This window comes from Aulostomus chinensis, chromosome 21 (genome assembly GCF_037954235.1).
Source record: "Aulostomus chinensis isolate RoL2024-O1b breed Wild chromosome 21, RoL_Achi_v1.0, whole genome shotgun sequence".
Taxonomy (NCBI): domain Eukaryota; kingdom Metazoa; phylum Chordata; class Actinopteri; order Syngnathiformes; family Aulostomidae; genus Aulostomus; species Aulostomus chinensis.
Window position 1 is genome coordinate 10,900,209 of NC_141340.1, and position 9,064 is coordinate 10,909,272.

The window sequence follows — 9,064 nt, forward strand, 5'->3', positions numbered from 1 at the left end:
TCTCGGGTGTATTTATTTCTTTTTTTTTTTTTTGACAAGACGATGTTCCATGCTCCTCATAAATCAAGGAAACGCTTGTAGTTTAAAATGTGGTTTGGATGCTTTTTTGGGGGGGGGGGGGGCGGGGGTGAAATGTCAAATGTACGAATGTCTCAAATGTAGATGTAAAATGATTTCAAACATTAAAGGCCGAGAGATTTTTATTTATTTTTTTTAGATCTGGTTAAACTTAAACGCTCCATTGTGTTGTTGTTAGTATTAAAATAACAGCTATTATTTGCGGCTGCAGTGTCCCGAGACTGACACTGATGTCACGGGCTTCGGCTGCTAATCCTACCAGGAAACAGATAGAAACTGGAGCTGGTGCGAGTCTAGACCAAACAACACCACGTAGCCACGCGCTAATCACATCCTTTCAATCTGCACCAGAGCTGCTGCGTAAAACAGAGACATTGCCCAACTCTTTTGTAGCGCAAGGAACTTTTCTGTCGCGTAAAATTCAATCACCATTATTTTCATACTGTCTGCGCATTCCTAAAACCAGCTTCGCATTTATAATCTTCCAAAGAGGCTCCAAGTGTAATTAGAATAGATCCAACCACTCTGCGCTATAGAGAGCAACGTATGAAGAGTATTTATGAGTGATTTTATGAGGTGGCCACAGCTAAGAAGGCCCATCATGTAACACTATAGCCTGGACAGGGAGGAACAGCCTCCTCTAAACCACACTGGTGAATTAAGCATGCGTGGAATTTTATTAAGAGCCGCACGACCCATTTAATATCTGGATCAATTATACTTTCGGATGGAATGCCAGGAGTGAGAGGCGTGTGTGAGTGTGTGTAGGCCGGACTGGACAGAGCAACCTCAGGAATTTTCGGGGACAATGAACTCTAATGTGCTTTTCCCCACTTCTGAACAGCTGAAAGAGCCGTCTGAGGTCCTGACTGGTTGTCATTTTAGGAGACGAGCGTCTGTTCTCTTGGATAATTTCTCCTGCCGCTCAGAAAGTTGGCAGAAAAAAAAAAAGAAAAAAAAAGCGAAAAGCGACGACACCGCAGATTGGATTACATGAGACTGAACTTTTCTGGCATTGCGCTGAAATGTTTTTTAAGCATCCAAGGAGGTGAAAATAGCAGAATGAGGAGCAGTTTTATCTTCCTTTCATTCATAAATATTCCACTGCTTCAATAAGGCTCTCAAAAATCCTCATCCATAGCATTACTGAGGTCCTGTGTTAGGCGTTCCTCACCGGGACGTCCCAGCAGCAAAGCGCCCACCCTCCATAAAACTGTACTGCAATAATAAACAAGCCAGCGGTGATTTACAACCTCGCCCAGACAGTGATTTCATGCAGATTTTCCATAGAGAGGGCCTCTGACTGTGCATCACAATTGAACTAATATTGTATTACATGTATATCAACCCCCCCTCCCCCTCCCTCATGCCCCCTCCAAAAAACTTGATCTGCCACATCTCTTTTTACGAGCAGGAAGCCTATTAATAGGCTCTCCTCTTGGTGGCTAGTGTGTCTCAAGTTTGGATTCTGGAGAAAGCAGATGTGCACAGATTGAGACAATAAGAGAAAGGTGGTTGGAGGGGAGGGGCAAAGAACCAATCAATCAAAGACACCATGAGGTAGTTTGGGGCTCGTTGCGGTGCTTTTGAGATGAACGCTGCTGTTTCCCCTGACGACAAACCTGTTGTCATGCTGTAGTGGGTGATGGTGCTAAACTAGGCTCTTTGTTTACTGTTTGTTTATTTCTCAGTTACTGGGTTTTGACAGGCAGAGTGAGGCTGGGACAGCTGGTAATCAGGAAGCTGTGGATGCCAGGGATCCAAGCCAGGAGTATCAACTCAGAGGGGGCCAGGCGGTCTACAACTGTGCCCTCACAGATGAGGGTTTTTTTTCCCCCAAGTGTTGATTGGTCGTAATGGAGCCACAGGATAAAGCATTTCAAAAGCTGTAGTAGTGTTTTTGTGCTCTGACTGCAGGTGAAAGACACTCTTTCTAAAGGTAGAGTATACAATGTTGTCATAAAAAAACACAAAAAACAAAACAGACATATACAAAATTAGTCTGGCTAACATATCACTCATGGGTCTCTAGACATGTCTGTCCTCTGTCTGTATTTCAATGTTTTTGTTTTGTGGGGACATTTCTGACAAAATGCTTGTCGAGTGAAACTCTCTTTTGGTTTTCACTTTCAATTACAGAAGGAGAAGCTGGGGATGAAGGGCAATGCTGACTTGGCCTGCTTTCTGACGAACAGGTACGTGACTCACACTAGCAGGGTTGTGCTAGCTGGCATTTCACTGGACCTAACCAGCGCTTAGCTTATCATAGCCAGCCCCCTGGCCAATGTTGAGCATGAACTAAGCGGCGTTTAGCTTGACGAAGCGCCTTTAGCTTGTCCTAACTGACATTTAGCTTGCCCTAGCCAGTGTTGAGCATGAACTAAGCGGTGTTTAGCTTGACCAAGCGCCTTTAGCTCGTCCTAGCTGACATTTAGCTTGCCTGACGGCAGCGTTGAGCATGAGGTAACTGGTGTTAAGCTTGTCTTAGCCTGCTTGTAGCTTATCATAGCTAGCACTTAGCTTGTCTTAGTTGGTGTTACGCTTGTTGTAGCCAGCGTATAGCTCGTCCTAGTTGACATTTAGCTTGTCACAGCAGGTATCAACTTGTCCTAGTTGGCATTTAGCTTATCATAGCCAGCATTTATTTTGTATTGGTTGGTGTTTAGCTTGTCCCAGCCAGTGTTAAGCTTGTTGAAGACATTTTTTAGCATGTACTGTGTGGAGATGATCATGTTGTCCAATCCAGGGGGCATATGCTTCTGGCGCCATTGAGTCTGGGAGGAGGGGCTCAAATATTAATGTATGTTGTATTTACAAACCATAACAAGCCTCACGATGGACTTAACCTTTAAGTACTTTCTGCTGGTTGTGAGCAAATTCAGCAACAATGACTTACACACAGGTCATAACCACGGCCCAGTTGTCTACTAGAGTGATGGTGTTGCTGAGGCTGGAGCTAGAGGGACCCAACCACACGGCAGCTCCACCTGCATCTGTGGTCAAACGTATTTACTGGGCCCACCGCACCACTTCGTTTGAAGGTGATTGGCAGAGATTTATATGGCAAGCTAAGGCCACCCCACAACAGTGAGTGTGTGTGCATAACTACAGCTAACACAGAGCTGCAAGCTACTGGGTCCCTGAGGGTTTATTTGGCTGCTGTGGCCCCGTCAGACCTCCCTGTCTGCTGTGAGTGTGTGTAAGCATGGTGTTTATGTATATGTGTGTTTGTGTGTATTCTGTAAGTGAATGCGAGTGTGTGTAAGGACCTCCCTCTCGGGTGTTAATTGGCTTGGCTCTCCCCAGTTAGGTCTCGGATCCAGGCCAAGCTCCCACTAGTCTGGCAAGAGAAGGAGCCTCTCGGTCGGTTTAATAAACTCGATGTGGTCCGGTTAATAAAACAGCCGCACGTCCCACCTTGGCTTGTTTTTTCTCGATAAGTCACGGGTGATGTTTTCTTTTTCCTCTTATATTTTTTTTTTCTGTGAGTAGAAGTGAAGGAAAGGCAAAGTCTGTTTCATATGCAGGTTTTCGCTCATTTCCTTTTTCACAACAGTGCCAAAGCATATGAGTCCTGAAATATTGAACATCAGCCATTAAATACTTGCAAGGGCAGATGAATGTACCACTACTACAAATGTATATTTTGATCCTTGGTCTCATCGAAGTCCCCAGGGTAGAGGCCTCTTATATGACACCACTTACAGTATATTTTTTATTTTAGCTCCAAGTCGTTAAAAGCAGCAGGAGGTAATGGAAATAAGGGCGTACTTCTTCACTGCCTCTCATTTGTTGCGTATAATCAGGACATTTAAAGGGAACTGCTAATATTTTTCATGTGAGTACATAGAGTTTATAGTACTTTTCTTTATAAATGTGCAAAAACTCATCAGTGGGGATAAAATTAATTTTTGTTGTTGAGTAAATATGAGTAAAACTAATTAAACTGAACATCATATTCAGTGTCATTAGATCATACTTCTATTTAAAATTACTCACTGATGCACATTTCTTTTTCTATTTCTCCTTTGTGCACTGATAGATATTTTTATTTACATTTTTGATCGGTATGTATTTGCATTATATTACAGATGACACTATTTCCTTCATAAATTGCTTGGAATGTATATATTTTACACATTTTTACTCTCTGTGGTTATGTTTTCTTTAATTGAATGAAGCACTTACAATGATTGCCAGTATGTGGATTGGATTGGGACTATGGGTACCCCCAGTGGCCAGTAATCAAAAAGAAACTTGTATTTTTAATGTTTTCCACCTGCGTTCAGCAAGTTCCAGCCAATCAGAGGCTGAGTAGGGCTGCAGGCGTGTCTTCTGGGGATGCGCGCTCAGTGGGCCTATGTCCAAATCTTCCTGGGTCGGAAAAATAAGGCCCTTTAGCACCCAGTAGGTGTTGCCTTGCATGCTCAAATATGGATAAACATTTGAAATGATCCGCCACAGTGCCCATGGGAGCAGCAGTAGGCGCGGCACATCAGTTAAAGCCCTGACTGTTGAAACCATCTGTTCCGGGGGGACAGACATGAAGAAATGACTTTTGACCCAAATACATCGGAAAAATTGGCCCTTTAATTTCTTCATCTGAACAATTGAAGGAAAAAAAAAAGTGCCCCTGGTGGTACAATAACATCTTTTTTCCTGGTTTTGTTGCAGATTTCTGCTCTCACCCCAAGAACAGACAGTAACATTTCATTTTCAAATTTTGGTTTCCTCACTCACATCTAAAAGAAAAGGTTGTCGTGCTTGTTTTCCACTCCAATTTTCCATTTTGGATCCTGTATTATGATCTCTGGAGTTACGGCCAAAACCTTTTTATAATTCCTAAACTTTGGCAAGTCGTCACACCCCCTACAAGAAATGACCGAAATCTCTAAACCTAGGCTAATAAACCTGACCCTATAAATACCTAAATAGAGATTTTCAGGGTAAATTGGGAGAATAAGTCTTGTTTTCTTGACTTTTTAAAAAAAAAAAATTTATCCAATCACCCTTTAGTACATCTTTCCTGCTCTCCTGGTATCTTCTCTTTGGTCTGACTCAATATTCCGTAACATTCCTACTGGGCCAGTAGGAATGTTAATGTCTTGTTCCAGTTGGCTGAAATGGTTTCTTTGCTCTGGCTTGGTCCGGGCAGAGGGGATGGAGGGGTAGCGCCGGGCGAGGAGCCACTGAGACAGAAGGAAGAAAAAAAACATCTATATCCTGGGTGACTCGGCTCTTCTGGGGGATTACAAAGGGTTTAACTGGCGGATGAAGGAGAGCAAAGTGGTAAGTGACATTTCTGGTCCGGGAATATGGCAATCAGCAGCGTGGAGCACCGCCAAGTCTCCTGGCCTGGCTAGAAAACGCTAAAAAGGCTTGTGAGAATGTAAACAAATGCGGTGCTGGCGAGCAGTGCGGGAGGAGAAGGGAGGGAAGGGAAGGAGGCGTCCAGGGGGACAGATCTGTTAACCATCAGTGGCCTCGTTTCATCCTGCCGCCCCTCTCCGAAACCCTTCAAGAGAGGCTTTGTGTACCTGCTCCTCAGACAGGAGCTGGGAATTTGGGGAACAGGAAACCGAGGCTTCCCCTCCTGCTCTCCTTCCCCTGTGCCCCCAGCTGCCCCCAACACACACACACACACACACACACACACACACACACACACACACACACACATACACAGACACACACACACACACACACACACACACACACCTCACATTCACCCTCTCTTATGCCCATCTCTCCCTCACACACACCCTCCCTCCCTACCCTGTGATCGTTCATACTTTCAGCCTCAATAAGCGTGTTGTGCCGCGTACCTCTACACACACAAACACACACACACACACACACACACACACACACACACACACACACACACATTCACCTTCTCTTATGCCCATCTCTCCCTCACATGCACCCTCCCTCTCTACCCTCTGATCATTCATACTTTCAGCCTCAATAAGCGTGTTGTGCCGCGTACCTCTACACACACAAACACACATACACACACACACACAGTCACACACCACTAGCAGCTTCTAGTTGCAAGGTAACCTTCTCCTATATTTCCCATACTCCTCATTTGTCCATCACTGATGTCCCACCCTCTCTTTGTTGTGATTAGTTTAACTCCGCCCCCTTCACGCTGTCAGGGGTTATTTCAGACTGTCACAGGAACAAGTCACAGAATGTCATGGACTTGTCATCCACTCTAGTTGCCACATGGTTGCTTTTCTCTTACATTTTCCTCACAAACACAAAAGCAAAATCCAAGAATCAGAGAAATCTATGCGATATAAATATGACTCCCGACAACCAGGAAGGGAATATTGGAGGGAGTTCATGTTGTCATACACCTGTGCTGTCAATCAGGGGCCAAGGCAGAACTGGTCTGCCTGGTGGAAGAGGTCTAACCTGCAGGAACGACAGTTGGGAGGATCCTTGTAGCATGGGTGCAGGTCTGATGTGATGATGTCACTTCTGAACTTCTTGACTTTCTGATTTGATCGCTCGAGTGGTTTTATACCAGTGAACAGTCTCACACACTTCGGATCAGTTCCCAGGGAGAAATATTCTCCAACTTTGCAATTCCCAAAGGTAAAGCTGGTGTTTCCAGTATCCAGTGTGGCAGCAGAGTGCAGGTTTAGCCTGCAGACCAAAACCAAAATGGTCGTCAAAAGTCGTCTTTCTGAAGCAAAGACCGGCGGTGTCTCTGTCCCTCTTTTCTCCACTTACCTTCATATATGAGCAAACTTAAAATTTGTCCCATTAATGTATTAAATGCTCTTTCGATCAAGTTTTTTCAAAATAAAATACAAAATAGATACAAGTCTCGTCATTTAAACATTTGGACGTTGGCCTGTTGCGTGTTTGTGAAGGTGCAGCAGTGTGATAAAGAGAAACACACATCCCCGGCGCTGAGGTGATACACATCATAAAGGACTCATTGTGACTGCTGACTTGTCTCCCAGTATGCTAAATTAAAAAAATGGATGTAACCGAACACGGGATGGTAGCATCGATAAGATCTGGAGTCGGCCCGTGTCCCTGCAGGCCCTCTCCTCCGCCTCCTCCTCACTGCACCACCAGTGCAGTGACAAGAGGAAGCAGTGAACACCCTGTAGATCAACAGATAATATTTTTTTGGCAAATAAATTCATTCCTGAACCTTAAGTTACATTTTGCCTGGGGTGGTGTATTCCGAGGGCGAGGGGTGGGGGGTGGTTGAAGGTGTTAGCTCGGAGGTGGTTCCAGCTGTCGAGGTGTTTGCGTGCTTTTGCAATAGCGCACACGCATGTACTGTATCAAATAATTTATTTCTGCCTGTGTGTGTGTGTGTGTGTGTGTGTGTGTGTGTGTGTGTGTGTGTGTGTGTGTGTGTGTGAGAGAGAGAGCATGTGTGTGTGAGACGAGACTCTCTCAGCTGCACCATGACAACAGTGGGGCCGTCTGATCCTCTCTCTCTAATTGTCTGTGACCTCGTAACTGGAGACGCGCTCTCAAGGCAGGAGGAGGGCCTTTCACACGGCAATCACTTTTGGATTTGTCTTCTATGCAACTCCTGAATACCACTGCTAAAATGAGGTGTGTGTGTGTGTGTGTGTGTGTGTGTGTGTGTGTGTGTGTGAGTGTGAGTGTGAGCGCATAGGAGTTTATGTATCTGCAGCTGTGACCCCTTCTTTTAAAATCAATCTGCTTCTGATTGGCAGAGAATATATGTGAGGTGAAGAGGAGGCATATCGATGCCAAAGTCATGTGATCTGCATTGTCAGTAAGCTTTGGATACTCCGTTATCACGCAACTGACTTTATACTTTTCATTAGAACATAAATTAGTAGAAGTGGTCAGTGGAAGTTTGTAATTTGACATGAAAAAAATGCATGGATTTGCTTTGATTTGATCGTATGCTTCAATGGCATTTTTTGATATGTCACTGAATTTATTCATTTGCCTTCTGCAACACTCCAAAAAAAGTCACAATTTTGTTTGCTTTCTTAAAACAAGATTACTTCACCTTAACAGGCCCCTTTTATATTACTAAAATGCTTCTTGTTAAGTGATTCTGTCTTAGATTAAGTATAATAATATTTTTGTACCAGAAATGTACTTGGCAAGACTTTTTTCAACCAAATTTAAAGAGCTTTTATGTCATTTATAGGCCGCGCACAAAATGATGTAGCTGGAAATACAACAGGAAGCCTTGATGTTTGTGGTAAAATTACTTCAAAATGTATAAAAATGGGCATGCAAATCGACTTTTTGTCATAAGTGCGTAAGTTCCTGCAACCAGGCCTCATTTGGAACCAGGAAGATCAGATAGGGTACATGACGAACTCCTACATTGTTATCGCTGATCCTTGCACTGTCCATCAGTCCGTCCGTCTCCATCTGTCCTCATAGTGTCTTTCTGATGTCTCTGTTGTGTTCCACCATAATGGGGTCTCAGTAATGGCCCCTGTCACACACAAAGGTATTAAAACCTAAAGCCTCTCTCTCTCTCTCTCGCTCTCTCTCTCTCTCTCTCTCTCTCTCTCTCTCTCGCTCTCTCTACGAAGCCACTGGCAGCTGGGCCAAGGGCATAATTTGATTTGGTATTTTATGCTGGAAAAAAGCCTTTCTTCCCAAGCCACATTTGGCTTCTCCTCCACAGCCCCCAGAAAGACTTTACATGACATTAACACATTTCAGAGAGCATTACGGCTTGAAAAGAGATTTGTCTAGACAAAGACATGGTTTATTTGTAGTTAAAGCTTCATTTCCTGCCCCGTTCCTTCTCCTGCACTCTCTCCCTGCACCTTCACCCCATTCCCTCCCACCCTCCCCCTCCTCTTTGCTTGAGCACAATGGTTGGCGCCTTGACAGGTAAGAGGATTTCAATTAGTTTACCTCAGAATGGGCCCGGCAAAACCTGATTAATGAAAGCAATTAGTCTCTGTCATGTCTTCAGCACACTAACAGCCAAATCACAAGACCGCCG